We start from the raw sequence: 20,355 nt of genomic DNA, 5'->3' as shown, positions 1-20,355 counted from the left end.
TCCCATCGTTGCCATATGACCCATCTGTGTCGGTGCAACGTAAAGCATTTTTTTTTTTTGCTAGGGGCTTTACGTCGCACCGACACAGATAGGTCTTATGGCGACGATGGGATAGGAAAGGCCTAGGAGTTGGAAGGAATCGGCCGTGGCCTTAATTAAGGTACAGCCCCAGCATTTGCCTGGTGTGAAAATGGGAAACCACGGAAAACCATCTTCAGGGCTGCCGATAGTGGCATTCGAACCTACTATCTCCCGGATGCAAGCTCACAGCCGCGCGCATCTACGCGCACAGCCAAGTCACCCGGTAAAGCAAATTAAAGGAAAATAATGATGGCAGAATGAGCTTTTGGTTCATAGTAGTTAAAGGGGTTGGACAAGACTGAAATCTGTCTCTCTTAATGCTCATTGTATACACGGATCATTTACTGAAAGGAATGACGTGGAAGGGATGAGTTCAATTGGTTTGAAATGTAGTAAGCAGTTTGGCCTTTGCCACAGACTTTGTCTTAACGGCAGACCGTACTGAAAAGCTTCACTCCAGTATGTGAGAGCTTGACAAAGGTATGCAGAGACTATGATACGAAAATTAACATTTCCAAGGCTATAGAGATGTCGGTAGAGAAGAAACCTAAGATGACTGAATAATAGATAGGGAATACAAAGTTTCAACAGGCGGATCATTTCAAATACTTAGGATGTGTATTATCCCAGGATGGTAGCATACTAAGTGAAAATTAATCAAAGTACAGCAAAGCTAATGAAGTTGCGCTCGCAGATGCGATCAACGGTATCCTGTAGGAAAAGTCAACTGTCGGAGGAAATAAGGCCTGTCTTTATATTGGTCTGTTTTCAGACAGACTTTGCAGTTCGGGAATGAACACTGTGTGAACTCAGGATATCTCTAAGTTGGAAATAACAGTCATAAAAGTTGCGAGAACTATTGCTGGTACGAATATATGGAAGTATGTCAGAGGTTACTCGAAATGAGGTGGTAAAGGCTAAGTTAGGAACGAACTCAATGGACTAAACTGTACGCAGAAGTCGTGTGAGGGGAATGGAGGAGTATAGATGAAATTGGGAGATTAACCGACTCAGCCATGGAGGGTATGAGAAGAGGGGAGAGACCAAGGTGACGATGATTGCACCCAGTATTTAATGATGAGAGGGATGCAATACCGAGTCATTTTCAAATAGAGGCGGTCAGTTAACTCAGAGGCTTGCAAGTTAAACACTGAAGGGTATAAGAGTCTATAATAAAGATATATGCCGTCACATTAAGCCTAAAGGGAGTATTTAAGTGTATTTCAATGGTCCGTTTCTTTCGACTATAGTAATGTTTATGGGTCACTCTACCTACTTCCTCAGCAAAGTAGCCGTGTCTTATTCAGAAAGATGAAAAACACTAATAAATTATGCTGTATCTCAAACGTTACTGAAATATTGTGCGAATTAACAGTGTCATCTTTTCCTTAATATTGTAATATTAACTCTCAGATATAACTAAGCAAGTGCAATTAGTTTCAATACATAACACGAAAACAGTATGTTTTTTTAAAAAAAGGAGATGCAATCTGTAATTTACAAAATTGGTCAGTTGCCAAACATTTAAAAATCTTTTGAATTAGGACGGCAGAATAGGCCTATTATGTATGTGCGTATGTATGTATGTATGTATGTATGTATGTAAGTATTAAAATATGTAAAAAAAAAAGACACCATTTAAAGAAAGAAGACGAGGAGGCTAGAACTAAAATATGACTCAAGAGAACAAGTCTGGTCAACCTTACGGGCTTGGCCATTTTATGAGGCTTTCATTGCTGCGGTTAACTTTCCAGAACTGCATCTGGAATTAGCACATTGCACATTGCAAAATCGTTATTATGAGGCTATTTGAGCAAGCAAGTCAAAAGAGCAGGCCCATACATACGAAAGGAACAAGTGCCCTAATGATATGTTGATCGTGGGAAAAGTATGCGTACAATACAATCGAAATTTCACGTGGCTTAACATTCTGCGCTCACAAGAGTGGACACGTGCTTACCGCGACAAGTAGCTTGGTATATTCTTCCCACCTCAAATCTAAAATGGGATACGAAGTGGAGTAGTATATCTTACGTGATAAGATATTATCGCTGACGATAGTATATTTACGTAGTAGATTGTTTTTACCGATATGTGTGAGTGGAAAGTACCTCTGACCTAGAAGACAGTTTGGGGCACGTAGCTGTCAGCTTGTATTCGGGAGATAGTGGATTCGAATCCAACTGTCGGCAGCCCTGAGGATGGTTTTCCGTGGTTTCCCACTAGACTTTGGGTCAGGGGGCACAAGTGGGTAGGAGGACCAGTATCTCACCCAGGCTGTCTCACCTGCTATGCTGAACAGGGGCCTTGTGTGTGTGTGGTGGGGGGGGGGGGGTGATGGGAAGAGTGGAACGGATGGACAAGGTAGCGGGAAACAAGCAGCCGTGGCCTTAATTTAGATATCATCCCGGCATTTGCCTGGAGGAGAAGTGGGAAACCATGGAATACAACTTCGAGAATAGTTGAAGAGGCAATCGAACCCCCTCTATTCAGTTGACCTCCCGAGGCTGATTGGATCTCGTTCCAGCCCTCGTACCACTTTCCAAATGTCGAGACAGAGCTGGGAATCGAACCCGAGCCTCCGGAGGTGGTAAATTATAACACTAACCACTGCACCACAGAGGCGGACATTATTATTACTATTATTATTATTATTATTATTATTATTATTATTATTATTATTATTATTATTATTGGCGTATGGCCTCCGGAGAGGCCTGGTGCGGGTCTTGTTTTCGTAGACAGCCTATTAGGCGACCTGCATGTCTGTGAAGATGTGGGCCCTCCCTAGGATGATTTCTAATGCTGACTACGCCACACACACCCAGCCCCCGAGCCATTGGAATTAACCAATTAAGGTTAAAATCCCCGACCCGGCCAGGAATCGAACCCGGGACTCAATGAGCCGAAAGCCGGTACGCTGACCAATCAGCCAACGAGTCGGACCGTATACGGAGTGTTTCCGTGACGATAGAGATTTTCAGGGATGCTAGAGAAGAGTACATGTATCAATGCGAGGTAGAGAACACCGGTCCGGAAATGCCTGAGTCGCATCTTACAATCCAACGTCGTTTCTCCGTAGACTGCTGGTTTGTCTTCGCACGTGGGCTCGACACGAAGTGTTCATTCGGGAGGTAGTGATTTCGAACTCCACTGCCGGCAGCCCTGAAGATCGTTTTCCGTGGATTCTCATTTTAACACCAGGCAGATGCTGGGGCTGTGCCTTCATTAAGAATATGGCCCCTAACTTCCCACTCCCACTTCATCGTCGGTGCGACGTAAAGCAGGTTGTAAACATCATAAGGCTCCAACCCACTTTGTACATGCTAATCGATAACATTTTAATCATATGTTCCCGGAAACGTGGATAGAAACAACAGATCCTGGTGCGTCGAAACCTCGTCCGCTTGATCTCACTTGATTTGTTGTTGAGTTCAGGGAATCTTGTCTGCAAGATGCTTGTAGGGACAGAGAGCGAGCTCCTGGCAAGAAGCCTCGCTGTTAGGCCGGCCATACACGTTGCGGCGTACCGGAGAGGTTTACCTGTACAGTTGACCTGCACAGTAAACCTGTACAGGCGACGACCTCATACACGGTACGGTTTGCCCATCAGTTGAACTTATGGCATCGACACGACGATTCCCCAGATTTCTTCAACTTTGTCAATAATTTTATATAAGCGGCGTCTCTCAGTACACGATTATGATATTCCTTGCTCTTCACACGCCATAGACAAGGTTCAAATTTGTACAACTCGATAAACTGCTCTAAAACTTGAGTTCGCTTACGGTTTGACATGTTTCGTATAGTATTCTATCAAAACAAAACAAAAAATCACCGGTAACCAAAAAGAAATTACAAAACAAAACAAACCGAGTGGTTTTGTAAAAAAAAAAAAAAAAAAAAAAAACAGAACGCATGACCCTCTTCCTACTCTTGCCCTGCTTCAACTGAGCTGAAACCTGTGCAGGTCTTGGGTGAATCACACAGACGTGCAGTTATGTTCAATTGCGCAGGTAGCGGAATTGTTTTTCGATTCTTCCTGGATCGCCTGTATAGGTCTGGCCACCTGTGCAGGTTCATCGAACGTAGGTGCCATCCACGCTCCGGTTTACCTACGCAGGTCAACTGTACAGGTAAATCTCTCCGGTACGCCGTAACGTGTATGGCCGGCCTTGGTGACATGTTAGAACAACGCCAGAGATGTTGCGACCTGATACGTCAAAACTTACTGCGATGTTGTCCCGATGATGGGACGCTATTTTGAACAGTTGCTGTACACGCATACACAGAAATGGTGTCGCGTTATAAACTAAGCAAGGCGTCCCCCACCTCCTCGCTTAACGCATTGCTGCAGGTAGACAGCTTGCTACAAGGCGGTTGTGACTGAAATGGCCACAGTGGCGGATGTATAGCAATACACACACTGTGCCTTCAGCACTACCCCTTCACTACCTTCCCCTGCTTGTCGGTGCTAGAGTGGCTTCAACACTAACCCTTCACTCCCACCCCTCCTTTCCAGTACTGGAGTGGGGCAGTGTTGATTGTTTATGTCGGGACACCATTTCTGTGCATGTGTGTACGTGTCTTCGTAGATTGTGCATGCAGCAGAGCTAATGAAATGTATTACATCTCCACATAAAAATTATTTTTTTATATCCCACGTTCAAAAGTATCCCAAAACAAACTTGGTTTATACTCAGCGACTGAGACGTTTCCCAGCCGGAGTCTCTATCTCAAAGTGATACATGTACCCTTGTCCACCCTTCCTCAAAGTCTGTCATCATCACGAAATACCCTGTGTGGATTTCGAAACGAATACCTGAAACATTTTCGCCCCCGTAACGTACAGTATTTTATTTCACACTATGTTCACTTTGAAATGTTTTTTTTTTTTTAAATAATATCAAGATTAACACATTATGTTCAGTTCAGAGCTCACCAGTCAAACAGACGCCATCAATGAAAGAATCTATATGATTCAACAATCAGTCGATAGGTGTATTGACTCAACTACATAACGCAGTGTAGCCATTTGGTAAGTACCTAAGTAACTGTTTTTACGCGCATTGAAAAATGTATCTGTTGGTACGTTTTTATGCTGGTAGAAGCTGAGTGCGGTAAGCAATTACAGTGTCAAAGTTCCAATTCTCATTATTGTGAAGAACGTTAACATTTGAAATTCTACATTGATCGATTTTGTTTATATTCACCACTGACCTGCAATTAGGGCTATCGCCCAGGTGGTAGATTCCCTATGAGTTCTTTAGCTAGTCTTTTCCTGAATGGACCGGGCGAGTTGGCCGTGCGGTTAAGGGCGCGCAGCTGTGAGCTCGCATCCGGGAGATAGTAGGTTCGAATCCCACTGTCGGCAGTCCTGTTTCCCATTTTCACACCAGGCAAATGCCGGGACTGTACCTTACTTAAGGCCACGGCCGCTTCCTACCCATTCCTAGGCCTTTCTGTCCCATCGTCGCCATAAGACCTATCTGTGTCGGTGCGACGTAAAGCAAGTAGCAAAAAAAAAAAAAAAAAAAAAAAAAAAAAAAATCCTGAATTGTTTCAAAGAAGATGGAAATTTATCGAACATCCCTCTTGGTAAATATTTCTAGTCCCTAAATCCCCTTCCTTCAAAACAAATGTTTATCCCATTGTTTTCTCTTGAATTCCAACTTTATCTGCATGTTGTGATCTTTCCTACTTTAAAAAATTCCACTGAAGCTTATTCGTCTACTAATGTCATTGCACCCCATCTCTCCACTGAAAGCTCGAAACATACTGCTTAGTCGAGCAGCTCGTCTCCTTACTCCCAAGACTTCCCATCTCAAACTTCGCAACATTTTCGTAACACTACTTTTTCGTCGGAAAGAACAAATCACGTTGCTTTCCTTAGGATCTCTCCCAGTTATAATCGAGTAATCATGGTGTGGGTCCCATACATTGGAATCATACTATAATCTGTTTTTAAAAAAATGCTCTAGGCCTAAGTCGCACCGACAGATTGGTCTTATGGCGATGATGGAATAGGAAATGGCTAGGAGCGCGAAGGAAACGTCAGTGGCTTTAATTAAGGTACAGTCTCAGCATTAGCCTGGTGTGAAAGTGAGTAACCACGAAAATCCATCTTCAGGGCTGCCGGCAGTGAAGTTCGAAATCACTATCTCCCGAATGCACACATCATGTTGAGCCCACGTGCGTTGACAAACCAGCAATCTACGGAGAAACGACGTTGGGCAGTGGGGTTCCAACCAGTTCGGTTCTTACCAGCGACATATAGAATACGCCCTCACGTTACATCATTACTACAACCCCTACATACTCTCATAACCTGTAACCTTTATTTATAACACCGTTAAAAGATCACCCCAACGAATCATAGCCACCTGCAAAGTTGTTTAGATTTTGGGAAAAATCTTTAAAACAACCAACTTCTACGAATATCTGTACCAGAATAGAAAAGCGAAATCATCCGTTTTTCTTTCGGGATTAGCTAGAAGAAATGGAGTAGATTCTCGCTGCTTTCACCACTCGAATTTGTCTATTAGTTACATGGTATAGGACAGGCTTCAACAAAATTTATGTGCGTGAGCCCCCCCTCAGCATGTCCAAAAATCCCCTTGCCTCCGAACATAATATTTAATTCAGTACATAGAAGACAGAATTTTGTAATTTTATCATAGTACATTTTATTCGTATAACGTAGACCTAAGAGAGAGAGAGAAATAGAAATATATTTACTTAAAGAAGTAGGACCAGAGGTCCCTTTGGCTGTAACTAACTGCCACTTTAACTTAAATGTATCACCTAACATACCAAATCTAATAAAATAATACATTAAAAAGCGTAAGATACATTTTCCTACTGAGGATATAAGAATAAGAGAGAGAGAGAGAGAACCCACTTAGGATAGCTGCCCTAATACTAGAGAAACCACAAAGGGTCAGCATTCTGATTATTCCGTAAGGATAATAGAGAAAAGCATTTAATAAATTTTCATTGGAATTTTTTAAATGTTGCAATATTTATTAATTTTCGAGCAGCTACCCCCCTGATGGGGTTCTATAAATTCAAATAACTTTTAAGTAAGAGGCTACAGATAATTTTGTATCATTTGGAGTGAGTCTCTGAAAATCGCAGTTGACATTTCTTGAAGAACAGTAGTAGGTATTCGAAATCTTTTGAGAATATTCACAGAGAAATTTGTGATTGTACCGCGCGCCCATGCAGCATACCAATAACTTCCCAGTTCTTATTTTTTATACCTGTGTCTCCAGTCACGAAAGCAAGGCTCACGGTGCCTTTTCTTTTCTGTATCAACCTCTTTGGTCTGCTTTTCATCTCGCTCAGATCTGACTGTTGGATCGATAATGACGCCTTTGCTAGATTTCCTATCAATGACTATCGGCAACTTTAAGAGTTACTAATAATTCAGTCCTCTGATAACTTGTACCACCTATTGGCCAAGTTAAAAGTTACAATCATAAAATTCCAGGGATCGTCCATATAACCCGTTTTCACAAATAATTTTGCTCTTTAAGTACTTACAACTCACATCATTATCGTGGACACCTTCGATTATCGTCTGCAGACGACGGTTTGGGAACGGCTGATATAGGAAATGAACTGCCCCTCAAAATTCAAGGCCTAGGTTCGTCTGATGACATAATAGTGCTTAATTGCGGCAGCATGATGAAACTCTAAATGCTGCTGTTACTTACATACCATCTGAACATACTCATGAAATACAAATAAGAACATGACTGTGCGTCTAGGGAAGGAAACGTGACAGAAGAATGGTTAGAGTAGGGAAAGACCGATATGTATATGGAACCGTAAGGAAAAATATAAATATAAATAATGTTAGTAAAACTTGACAAAAAGAGACTGGATGACAGGGCACAGCCCCAGATGTCAAAAATGTACTGGTACTCACTTTGTTTTGGGGGAAATCTAGAAGAAGTAAGAAGAGTAATGAGAGAACATGGAAGCAACACGATAAATTAATGGTAAATTTTACTATTTTAAGGTGCTGAAGTTGTTATGAAGAGAACGAAGTGGCATGGAAACCAGCGTCAAACTACTGTATTGTATACTAATTCAATAGCAATAACCTACATACAGAGATGCACTTTGATATTTACGAATGATATGCATTTTACATGCTAGGGACAGATGGGCGTTCCCGCCTGATTTATTGACGGATAGTGTGGCTTACATAACACAGCGTCATCGTTTGAAATTCTTGCAGAAAGGAAATGTACCTCCAAATTCAAAACTGTAAAATAGTGGCCTGGGTCCAACGATAATGTCTAGTTTCTTTTCGAAATTTAGATTCTGATGGTCTGTTTGATGAAGTTTAGAGATCCATTATTTAAATGTCTTTCATCTGAAAACGAAGTTGGATTGCGGTTCTAGAATATATCACAACAGTAATAATTTGGAAGACTGAATACCGAAGAAGGTCCAAATTTTATCGATATACTGTATGTAAAAGACCAAGGCTTTGCACGTTAACGTCCATTTACAGAGTTCTATCAGGCAATAGTTAACAATGTTCGTCATTCGAAAGGTCTGGCAGAGAGGATTTTCTAAAGCATCAAAATAGTAGTTATCTCGGAAACCCCAACGGAAAAGTGGAAAACATCTTAACCGCTGAAAATATGAAGATTTTTTTAAATTCGTTCTTCGGCCCACTAGAAATATTGTTAATACGCAAATCCCGTGAAATTTACAGCGAACTTTTCTAAAATGTATCTTGAATAAATAATGGTTGATTTGAAGGAAGCTACTAAAACTACTCCCTCTGTTGTCAGTTGGCTGCAGAACCGAGCCATTACCAAAGAAGGCCTTGCCGAGTAACATAATATCAATGCTTGTGTTGCGTGATAGTGACGCAACATGAGGTGTTAGAACATCAAGCAGTAAGTGTGGTTTTAGCTGTGCTTAGAGGAGGACATCATTTGCATGCGTTTCAGTTTAAAGAGCTAATGGTCAGCGTAGTGACCTTTGGTTCACAGGGCCCTGTGTTCGATTCCTGGGCGGGTCGAGTAATTTAAATTGTTTAACCCTCGAACTGGCAAACGCCTGAACAGGCGATTCATCCGTTCCTTCAGTGGCAGCGCCTAATATCAGACGTTTGGACAGGCTTTTTATTTTATCGCATTAATCTAACTGTTAGTGATTGAAATATGCTAATAATAATAATAATAATAATAATAATAATAATAATAATAGTCCGCCTCTGTTGTGTAGTTGTTAGTGTGATTAGCTGCCATCCTCAGAGGCCCAGGTTCGATTCCCGGCTCTGCCACGAAATTTGAAAAGTGCTACGAGGGCTGGAACGGGGTCCACTCAGCCTCGGGAGGTCAAGTGAGTAGAGGGGGGTTCGATTCCCTCCTCAGCCATCCTGGAAATGGTTTCCGTGGTTTCCCACCTCTCCTCCAGGCAAATGCCGGGATGGTATCTAACTTAAGGCCACGGCCGCTTCCTTCCCTCTTCCTTGTCTATCCCTTCCAAACTTCCCATCCCCCACAAGGCCCCTGTTCAGCATAACAGGTGAGGCCACCTGGGCGAGGTACTGGTCATCCTCCCCAGTTGTATCCGCCGACCCAGAGTCTGAAGCTCCAGGACACTGCGCTTGAGGCGGTAGAGGTGGGGATTCCCTCACTGAGTCCGAGGGAAAAACCGACCTGGAGGGTAAACAGGTTACGAACGAATAATAATAATAATAATAATAATAATAATAATAATAATAATAATAATAATAATAATAATAATAATAATAATATTTTGTCCCGCTAACTACTTTGGCGGTTTTCGGAGACGCCGAGGTGCCGTACTTTTGCCGTACAGGAGTCCTTTTAAGTGTCAGTAAATCTACCGACACGAGGCTCACGTAATTGGTCTCCTTCAAATATAACCGAACCGAGCCAGGATCGAACCTGCCAGGTTGGGGCCAGAAAACCAGCGCCTCAACCGACTGAGCCATTCAGCCCAGCAGAAAGGTTGTTACTTGCGTGTCAATCGATTAGCGTTTATCGATAAATAGTTCATACATTCGTATATTGTACTGATGATATGTAAAACGATATCAAATAAGCTCAATCTGCTGTCTTGTGCTATCAGCTGGGAAATCCCACGCTGGCACATTTAGTCGCTAGTTTTCCTTCTAATAGATCGAAGTGTTTATATGCACTCTTATGAGTTATTTATTGCTATTTGCTTTATGTCGCACCGACAGATAGGTCTTATGGTGACGAGGGATATGGAAGGTCTAAGAATGGGAAGGAAGCGGCCGTGGGCTTCACTAAGGTACAGCCCCAGCATTTGCCTGGTGTGAAAATGGGAAACCACGGAAAACCACCCGCAGGCCTGCTGACAGTTGGGTTCGAACCCACTATCACCCGGATGCAAGCTCACGGCTGCGCCCCCCTAATCGCATGGCCAACTAGCCCGGTACTCATATAAGTAATATCCGGTAATATCAAAATATTTCTAGGGAAGTGCCTTTACCATGCCACCTGTTCCAGACTGACTACAATGTACTGAAAGCAAATATTTTCCAATCTTCTAGACATAGCAATATTTAATGGATACATGCTGTAACCATGACGAATATAAGAACAAGTGTGAGGGCTCCTCGAGTTCAAGCGCGCCTCGCCAGGCAGCGCTCGAGTGGGCAAGCTCCACAGTACCGATCAGCTGGTCTTAGGAATCATACCAGAGGAAGCGTATTACTCCGTAACTGATAAGCATATACACTGTCTTTCAAAAAACAATGAGAGATTACAATTAAAATACCACGGCGGTGTACAGTGGAAAAAACCATACATGGGAATAAGAGCTACGGCCTCCATTACATGTTACGGAAAGCACAGGTTACAGATAAATAGCACAGAACTCCCACGCCCGTGAACTGTTTAAAGGTAATACTCTACGTACCAACTCAATTTGTCGGTTACTGGACTTTCGAAAGCTTGCGTAAAGATTTGGCGGCAAATTAAGGAAAATGTGAGGCACTGCTCCTGGACGTATCTTCTGTCTCACACCAGAGATATTCCCTTTTTCACCATTCACTATAAAATTATCTGAGTTTACTATCAAATCATCAGGGATATGAACATGACAAATGCTGCTATTACGCGTTAATTCAGTATTCTTTCATGGAATAGCTCTGGCCCATTTTTCAAATTGATTTCTATACTTTCGTGGTGAAAAATATCGCATATCATTAACTATTCTACCATAGCCTGACTTACAGCCAGGCGCAAAAGAGTACGGCATGCTGAACTATTAAATTAATCAAGCCACATAAGATACATGCTTGAAGTTCACAACACGAAGTGACCAGAGTTTAGGAACTGAATGCAAAGAAAATTCAAATTATTCACTTAAATATCTCGCACAGTAACGTCTCCCGCACTTTTCTACACCCGTCTTACCGGAACTACCGGAGCACGTGTTGGATATAGTCGCTTGCAGTGCTTGCAGTGGCGGGACCACAAACTACTATGCTATAATGGCTGAGTCCTCACTTATACTCGTCATGCTGTATCTGAAGAACTCCGATAAGCCTTTACCAAGACGAGACTTCATGGCCAGTATTGTTAGAGGGTTCGTAAATGAACCCATCCCAATTCCTACACCATTTGTCGGACCAGAAGATCATGGAGGATGCCCATCTCATGTCCTCCAAAACTTGCCACAGAATAACAATTGCCTGTGTCTTGTCTGCTTGGAAGGAAAGAAGACGAAGGGGAAGACTACAAACTGGCACCCAGGGTGTAATGGTGGGATTCACCAGGGCTGTTATCATAAACTAGTACACTTCTTAAGGCCCGACAATCGAAGCGCACAAGTTGTGGTGCCGGTAGCGTAGCCAGGATCTGCCGATGGGGTGGGGTTGTCTGTCTGTTAGGTCATCAGCCCAGAGGCTGGTTGGATCCTCAAATAGCACCACCAAAGGTTATGCGGCTATAAGGAAACCCCAAAAACCAATGGCAGCACCAAAATGAGGCGTACTAGACAAGATGAGGAGTGATGTAGTTTGCCATTGCTTTCCTCACTGGGTCAGAAAGTACTATTGCAGCACGACTGACCCTATGAGTAGCACCTTTCGTAACACTCAGATGCACTAGTCATGCTCTGAATGTCATTACTCAGCACTACCCATACCCCAGCAACTTCCATGTTGTCACAGGCATGGATGTTGACTGGGACTTCGGTGGAAGCTACACTTTACTCTGGCCTGTGCCAAGAGATGGATGCAAAAGTACTGTATCCATCAAGAAATGACAGCAGGCAGAGGGGTGGGGTTATAGTTACAAAATTATGATAGAACACAATGAAGGTGCGTGAGTGGTGCGCGCATGCATGGCTTATCACTGCGCCTATAAGGACACTGACAAGTGAATTATGTTGATATTCAGATGGCAGTACACTACAAAATCTTACATTAAAATACAGAACAAGAACAGTACGATCAAGGTCTACAGTTTTACTGCGGATGGTACGTTCAGTTTACGATCTCAAATCCAACTTTCGGGGCTTCTTAGAAAATAGATTCAACACATCTGTTGGTTCTACAATTATGTCTCTGAATGTTTATTTAATTTATTGTTAGTTTGTTTATTTTCTTTATTGTAAAATGTCCATGGGGGAGGGGGATTCTAACGCTCCAGTAACCTCCTGGCTACGCCCCTGCGTGGGTGTACAATTGTTTTATGTATACACAGCTTTTAATTGAGAACAGTTCAATAAACCATACGAATATTTGTATTTGCTATCAAATGGTGCTCCTTTCGTATACCGGTATCTCATTTTTTAAATTTCGCCTAAAATTAAACATGTTACATACAGTGAAAGTTTTTCAAACATAAATACTTCAGAAAAAGTCAATAGTTTTTTGGAAGATAAAAAAAACAGTTTTAGTAGCATCGTCAACTTATTCCTTGGAATTTTTTGAATGAAATGATGTATGGCTTTTGGTGCCGGGAGTGTCCGAGGACATGTTCAACTCGCCAGGTGCGGGTCTTTTGATTTGAGTCCCGTAGGCGACCTGCGCGTCGTGATGAGAATGAAATGATGATTAAGACGACACATACACCCAGCCCCCGTACCAGGGGAATTAACCAACGATGGTTAAAATTTCCGACCCTGCCGGGAATCGAACCCGGGACCCCTCTGACCAAAGGCCAGCACGCTAACCATTTAGCCATGGAGCCGGACAAATGATGTACTGTTTTGTGGATAAATGACTTGTGAATGATTTTTGGCAGAATTTATACTTCGAGTCTGCAATGCCGGTAGAATATCCCTGTCACTACAGGATAATTTAAATGAACGCCAGTTCGAGGGTTAATTTCCTTGGCTCGAGGACTGGGTGTCTGTGCTGTCCCCAACGTCTCTGCAACTCATTAACTACACTACACTACACTACACATAACATTACCCTCCACCACAATAACACGCAGGCTGCCATATACAGCAGATGCCGCCCACCTTCGTCGGAGGGTCTGCCTTACAAGGGCTGCACCAGGCTAGCAGTAGTCACACGAAATTCATCATCATCAGCTGTTTACCCTCCAGGTTCGGTTTTTCCCTCGGACTTAGCGAGGGATCCCACCTCTACCGCCTTAAGGGCAGTGTCCTGGAGCTTCAGACTCTTGGTCGGGGGATACAACTGGGGAGTATGACCAGTACCTCGCCCAGGCGGCCTCACCTGCTATGCTGAACAGGGGCCTTGTGGAGGGATGGGACGATTGGAAGGGATAGGCAAGGAAGAGGGAAGGAAGCGGCCGTGGCCTTAAGTTAGGTACCATCCCGGTATTCGCCTGGAGGAGAAGTGGGAAACCACGGAAAACCACTTCCAGGATGGCTGAGGTGGGAATCGAACCCACCTCTACTCAGTTGACCTCCCGAGGCTGAGTGGACCCCGTTCCAGCCCTCGTACCACTTTTCAAATTTCGTGGCAGAGCCGGGAATCGAACCCGGGCCTCCGGGGGTGGCAGCTAATCACGCTAACCACTACACTACAATGGCGGATCACACGAAATTATTATAACAAAATGCCAAAACCCATGAAGCATGTGTAAATACTATACATTAAAAAAAAAAAAAACACAACCACTTACACATTTTCGCTTTTGAGTTTAAAAGATCGCCAGATACATTTTTTTTCTAGAACCCGTTGTATTCTTCCATGCAACGGGCTTTATTGATTGATTGATTGATTGATATGACATTATAGACCCTAAATAATATTTCATATTATTTACTTCAAACCCTATTATGCAGACTACTATTGTGTGAGTATCATTAACGAAGTTGTGCTACTATGAGCTTTCAAGTCATATCTAGACTATCTTTTTGTCGAAATAAGCGCAGAATACAAGTTTAGAAATGAAGAAAATTGTTACGAAGAGGTATAGAGCCTCTCAGTCAGAGATGGAGGAAAGGAAAACAGAAGTGCAAGTGAAATAGTATTGAAAATTCATTAATTTACATCTCAGAATTATAAAAATAGGAAGAAGAAAATCCCCCTTCTCCTTTCGCAAGTCTTTATTTTCGTGTGTATCTTAAGTGCTCAGCCCGGAGGCTGGTTTGATCCTCAACAGTTCCAACATCAGCTGTCATAGACGGCCTAGGTATCACTGAAGAAGTGTACTAGGGAAATGAGAAGTGATGTAGTTTCCCGTTGCTTTCTTCACTGAGCCAGAAGTTGCTATTACATATCAGTCTGTCAAGCCCACTAAAATGAAGGCACCAGCTGACCCTATAAGCAATATTTTCACACCGTCCATGACAGGGACTTGATTTCCTTACGTGAATAAAAAGAAGTCCGCCTCTGTGGTGTAGTGGTTAGCGTGATTAGCTGCCACCCCTGGAGGTCCGGGTTCGATTCCCGGCTCTGCCACGAAAATTTGAAAAGTGGTACGAGGGCTGGAACGGGGTCCACTCAGCCTCGGGAGGTCAACTGAGTAGAGGTGGGTTCGATTCCCACCTCAGCCATCCTCGAAGTGGTTTTCCGTGGTTTCCCACTTCTCCTCCAGGCAAATGCCGGGATGGTACCTAACTTAAGGCTACGGCCGCTTCCTTCCCTCTTCCTTGTCTATCCCTTCCAATCTTTCCATCCCTCCACAAGGCCCCTGTTCAGCATAGCAGGTGAGGCCGCCTGGGCGAGGTACTGATCATTCTCCCCAGTTGTATCCCCGACCAAGAGTCTGAAGCTCCAGGACACTGCCCTTGAGGTGGTAGAGGTGGGATCCCTCGCTGAGTCCGAGGGAAAAGCCGAACCTGGAGGGTAAACAGATGATGATGATGATGATGATGAATAAAAAGAAGAGTTAATAGAATGAATTTGTTTCTAATTTAAACAAAAAAAATCACAAAAACAATCGAACAAACCCTTTTTATTCGTACTTGGTTTTTGATATAGTCATCATAGTTCCGGGATCACAATTTTACGTGCAATCTGAACTACAAGCGTAAGACTTTTCAATTTAAGAAAAACAAAACCCTTCATGTATTACCTGGGATTTGAACCACCAAACATAATCCTTCAGTCCTTAAAATCAAAGGCGAGCAAACTTGCAATTTTAATAATAATAATGTTATTTGTTTTACGTCCCACTACTCTTTTACGGTTTTCGGAGACGCCGAGGTGCCGGAATTTAGTCCCGCAGGAGTTTTTTTACGTGCCAGTAAATCTACCGACACGAGGCTGACGTATTTGAGCACCTTCAAATACCACCGGACTGAGCCAGGATCGAACCTGCCAAGTTGGGGTCAGAAGGCCAGCGCCTTAACCGTCTGAGCCACTCAGCCCGGCAACTTGCAATTTTATGGGACTGACATTCGTGATAAACTATGGGGATCCACAGGATTACATAGAATCCCAACAACGCCCTTACGATAATCTTGTTCTAATTCGTTGTCCGCCGTCTTTCCCACGCCCTGATGGGGTCGCGGATATGATCTGTATAACACATGTGGACTTGGTCGGATACCCTTCCTAGCGCAAGCCGTCGTCTATTACGTGTTCCTATGGTGGTTGTTAGTGTATAAATGAAGAAATGTGTTCAACTGAACGCGTATACTTATGTACCCGAAACAGAAGAATTAACCAGACGCGACTAAAATCCCCGGTTAGGGACTCACTGAATTGAAGGTCAATATTCTGACCATTGAGCCAAGGAATTGGACAACATACGCAGTAAAAATTAAATTCCTATCTAAATAACTAAGAAACACAGACGCAATTCTTTAAATGGACCTTAGTACTCACCAAGTAGAGCAGATGAATTCGACGTCTGTCTCTTATCTTGCTGAGAACGAGCGTGTCCCGCTGTCACTGAAGCACACTAAGCTACGCCCGACCGTACACACGAGAGGCCAGCAGAGAACTAACAATCGAGTCACGGCCAGCGAAGTACCAGCGACCGCTCCAATACGCGCATGCTCCTCCCACTCTCCCAGCACAAAGGTATGATGAGTTCCTAAATATTGGTTCATGGTTGCAAGACGGGAAATATTAAGCCCTGCAACATTATAACCGAGTTCTGTGTACAAAGGGTGAGTATATTTCCATTACGATGATCACAGGTAACATGAAGGTCAAAGCAGGTTTACCCACTCTTTCTTCTTGAGACTAAAGCTGGTTGTAAATTTCCCGCTATGCAGTTCGGAGGTTTCTTGTTTATTTTCTCCTGATTGTCTCCTACTGTGGCCGTGATAGCTGAATGCTGGCCACGTATCCAGCTCCATGGCTGAGTGGTCGGCTACGTGGCCTTAGGTCCTCGGGGGTCCCGGTTAGATTCGTGACTGGATTGAGGAACTTCAGTCGTAAATGGTTAATTCTCTTGGCTCGGGGACTGGGTTTTTGAGCTATTCCGAACACATCATCCACCACATTAACACGTACTTCCCTACACACGGCAGACATTTCCTATACATCCACCATCTGTCTGGCTGCACCAAACTAACGATTGCCACGCGATATCAATACTGTTGCACTTGTGGTAAGGGATTGATTTCCGGTTCTGGTAGGAATGTTATACTGGTATTAACAGCTTGGACCGGGTGAGTTGGCCGTGTGTTTAGGGGCGCGCAGCTGTGAGATTGCATTCGGAAGACAGAGGAGGGTTCGAACCTCACTGTCGGCAGTCCTGAAGAGGTTTCCCGTGGTTCCCCATTTTCAAACCAGGTTAAACCTTAGTTAAGGCCACGGCTGCTTTCTTCCCACTCCTAGCCGTTTCCTATCCCATCGTCGCCGCAAGACCTATCTGTGTCGGTGCGACGAAAAGTAGATTGTAAAAAAAAAAAAACCTGCTTGGATTTGGCTGCCGAAAAGTGTCGACCGTTCGGTGTACCCGAGCTATACTAAGGTGGCCTTGGAACTGACTTTGCACCTGGTAGCTAGCTCGAATCTCGTCTAGAGTATGAATGTGTGCGTGTTGTGTATCATTGCGTGTCTCGTCTTTTAATCCCCCTGTGGGTGGGGGTGGTAGAATAACATCCACAGTATCCCCTGCCTGTCGTAAAAGACAACTAAAAGGGCCCCAGGAGCTCTCAACTTGCGAGCGTGAGTTGGTGACCACGGGGCCCATAGCTAAGTCCTGGCATTGCTTCCACTTACTAGTGCAAGGCTCCTCACTTTCATCTACCCTATCCGACATCCCTTGGTCAACTCTTGTTCCTTTCCGACCCCGATGGTATGAGAGCACTCGAGGCATAGGGAGTCTTTCATTTTCACGCCCTTCGTGCCCCTTGTCTCCCTTTGGCCGATGCCTTCATATTTCGAAGTGTCAGATCCCTTCCATTTCTTCTCTCTGATTGCTGTTATATAGAGGATGGTTGCCTAGCTGTAGTTCTTACAACAATAATCATCATCACCACCACCACCACCACTCTCACCTTTTAAAGGTTCCATCCAAACTCGGACGTTGGCGAACTATTTTAGTCGGTGCTCCCAGCTAGGCCTGGAGCCATAGATAACGTAAGCTGAGCCAGAGTTATCTTGCAATGGCCAGTTCCTTTCCGCTCCATATCTAGCCCGCATACACCAGCGGGGCCTTCCATCCAAAGTGCTTTCTTCGGATATGGTGTTTCAACATGGTTACACCATCCTGAGGGTGTTTAATATTATTGGCAAACATATTGTAATAATAGGGAGTTAATAATGGCGTGTGGCCTCCGGAGAGGCCTGATCTGACACCCGTAGGCGACCTTCGCGTCGTGATGAGGATGAAATGATGATGAAGACGGCACATACACTCAGTCCCCGTGCCAGAGGAAACAACCAATTATGGTAAAAATTCCCGAGCCTGCCGGGAATCAAACCCGGGACCCCTGTGACCAAAGGCCAGCACGCTAACCATTTAGCCATCGAACCAGCCCTCAGATGCGGATAAAAATCCTTGAGCTGGCTGGGAATCGAACCTGGGGCTTCTGGGTAAGAGGAAGGCACTCTACCCCTACACCTCAGATAATAAAACAAGTTCTTTCAGAATCGCCAGTAAAACTGCGAAGAAACGTATTTATTACTCGTACAATTGTTTCAACGGTCCAATTTACACACACTCGGGCAGTCCAAATTACACGACATGCAAAGATTTTATCATAACCTAAATAATATGCAAAGTGTTTAACATGTATGAATGAAACTATGTTAAAACTTACCTACATATTTCATCAGCACTCTGTTGGCTGAAATAACTACCAGGTATATGCATAAGTCTTTTCCTGTTTCACTAAGAGATGGCGCCAGCGAACAGTACGCACCGTATGAATTTGACACATACCGGTACGTCAGTTTGTTCGTTTCACATTAACCTATCAGCACACACAAGTAGAGTCCGCCAAACACTAACGTCTGTGTTGTATCGTTCAGTGATCATGTCGACGTTTGTGCCTGATAAAGAACATTTGCTGCACGCATTGCTTTTCTTATTTAATCAAAAGGAAAACGCTGTGGAAAGTCATCGTTTGCTGGTAAAAACGTATGCTGAACACGCTCCATCGATTAGAACATGTGAGACATGGTTTCGACTATTTAAACGTGGTGATTTCAATGTGAAAGGCAGTGTGCGCTCTGGACTCAAACTCAACAGCAATTGGCACAAGCATTAAATGTGTCACAAGAAACAATCAGCAGACGTTTACGAGCAACGGGGAAGATCAATAAACTAGCTAAATGGGTCGCACACGATTTGAATACGCAGCAAATGGAAAATCGCAAAGTCACTTGTGAAATGCTGCTTCAACGCCACGAAAGAAAATGATTTCAGCACCGAATTGTGACGGATGAAAAATGGATATGGATATATTTTGAAAACTCTAAGCGGAGAAAATCGTAGCTGTCACCTGGCGAAGCCGGTCCTTCAACACCGAGGCGTAATCGCTTTGTGTCTTGTGGGACCAGAGCGGTATTGTGTATTATGAACTCTTGAAGCCCGGCGAAACCGTTAATGCACAACGCTATCGCCAACAAATGATTAATTAAATCACGCATTGATCGAAAGACGACCGGAATGGGCCAGAAGACATGGCAAAGTGATTTTGTTACACGACAATGCGCCATCACACATAGCAAAACCAGTGAAAGACACCTTGAAATCGCTTGGACGGGACATCCTTTCGCACCCGCCGTACTGCCCCGACCTGGCATCATCTATCACTTCTTCGCATCAATGGGGCACGCGCTCGCAGAGCAGCACTTCAGCAATTTCGAGGAAGTTGGAAAATGGCTCGACGAATAGTTTACCGCAAAAGCCAAGCAGTTTTTCTGGCATGGTATTCCTAACTTACCCGAAAGATGGGCGACGTGTGTAGAAGCCGATGGCCAATATTTTGAATTTAAAAATGGATTTTCCTTGAAAAATGCGTGTTCTCTTTAGCATAAAACCTGAAGAAAGTATGCATTCACCTGGTACTTCACAGTACACTTGTCACCGAATAAGCTTACAAGGAATGTATCAATTTTCCTCTTCCTCCTTCAACCTTAAGTCCATTAGCAAAACAACTCTCAGGAAGGAAGATACCCTCGGCTGTCTTGCTAACCTTGCCTCAGACACGAGGTGCCCGAACTTGTACATACCAAAAATATTATCGGTCCAAATGACACGCACTTCCCCTACGAAGATGTTTAAAAATTTGATGCCTTACGTTCGCATAACAAAATGGTCCGAATCCGAAAGAGTAACACGATAAGGGAGAGGCCAAAATTTGAAGTTGAAAAATCTGTTGAAAATTTGGTAATTTGACCATCCAAATGTA

General features: G+C 43.7%; 1 protein-coding gene across 2 annotated transcripts in view; it reads right to left on the bottom strand.

Annotated features, from left to right (window-relative positions):
- Nucleotides 1-16,515, bottom strand: part of LOC137496880 (alpha-tocopherol transfer protein-like) — a 253,478-nt gene extending 236,963 nt beyond the window's left edge. For both annotated transcript variants that reach the window (XM_068228656.1, XM_067151513.2), the window contains exon 1: nucleotides 16,367-16,515. The gene's annotated coding sequence lies outside the window, so the exon portion shown is untranslated. The remainder of the gene's footprint in view (nucleotides 1-16,366) is intronic.
- Between the last annotated feature and the right edge of the window lie 3,840 nt (nucleotides 16,516-20,355).

The sequence above is a fragment of the Anabrus simplex genome, chromosome 7 (genome assembly GCF_040414725.1).
Source record: "Anabrus simplex isolate iqAnaSimp1 chromosome 7, ASM4041472v1, whole genome shotgun sequence".
NCBI classification, from domain to species: domain Eukaryota; kingdom Metazoa; phylum Arthropoda; class Insecta; order Orthoptera; family Tettigoniidae; genus Anabrus; species Anabrus simplex.
This window is presented reverse-complemented; position numbering and strand designations above follow the sequence as displayed.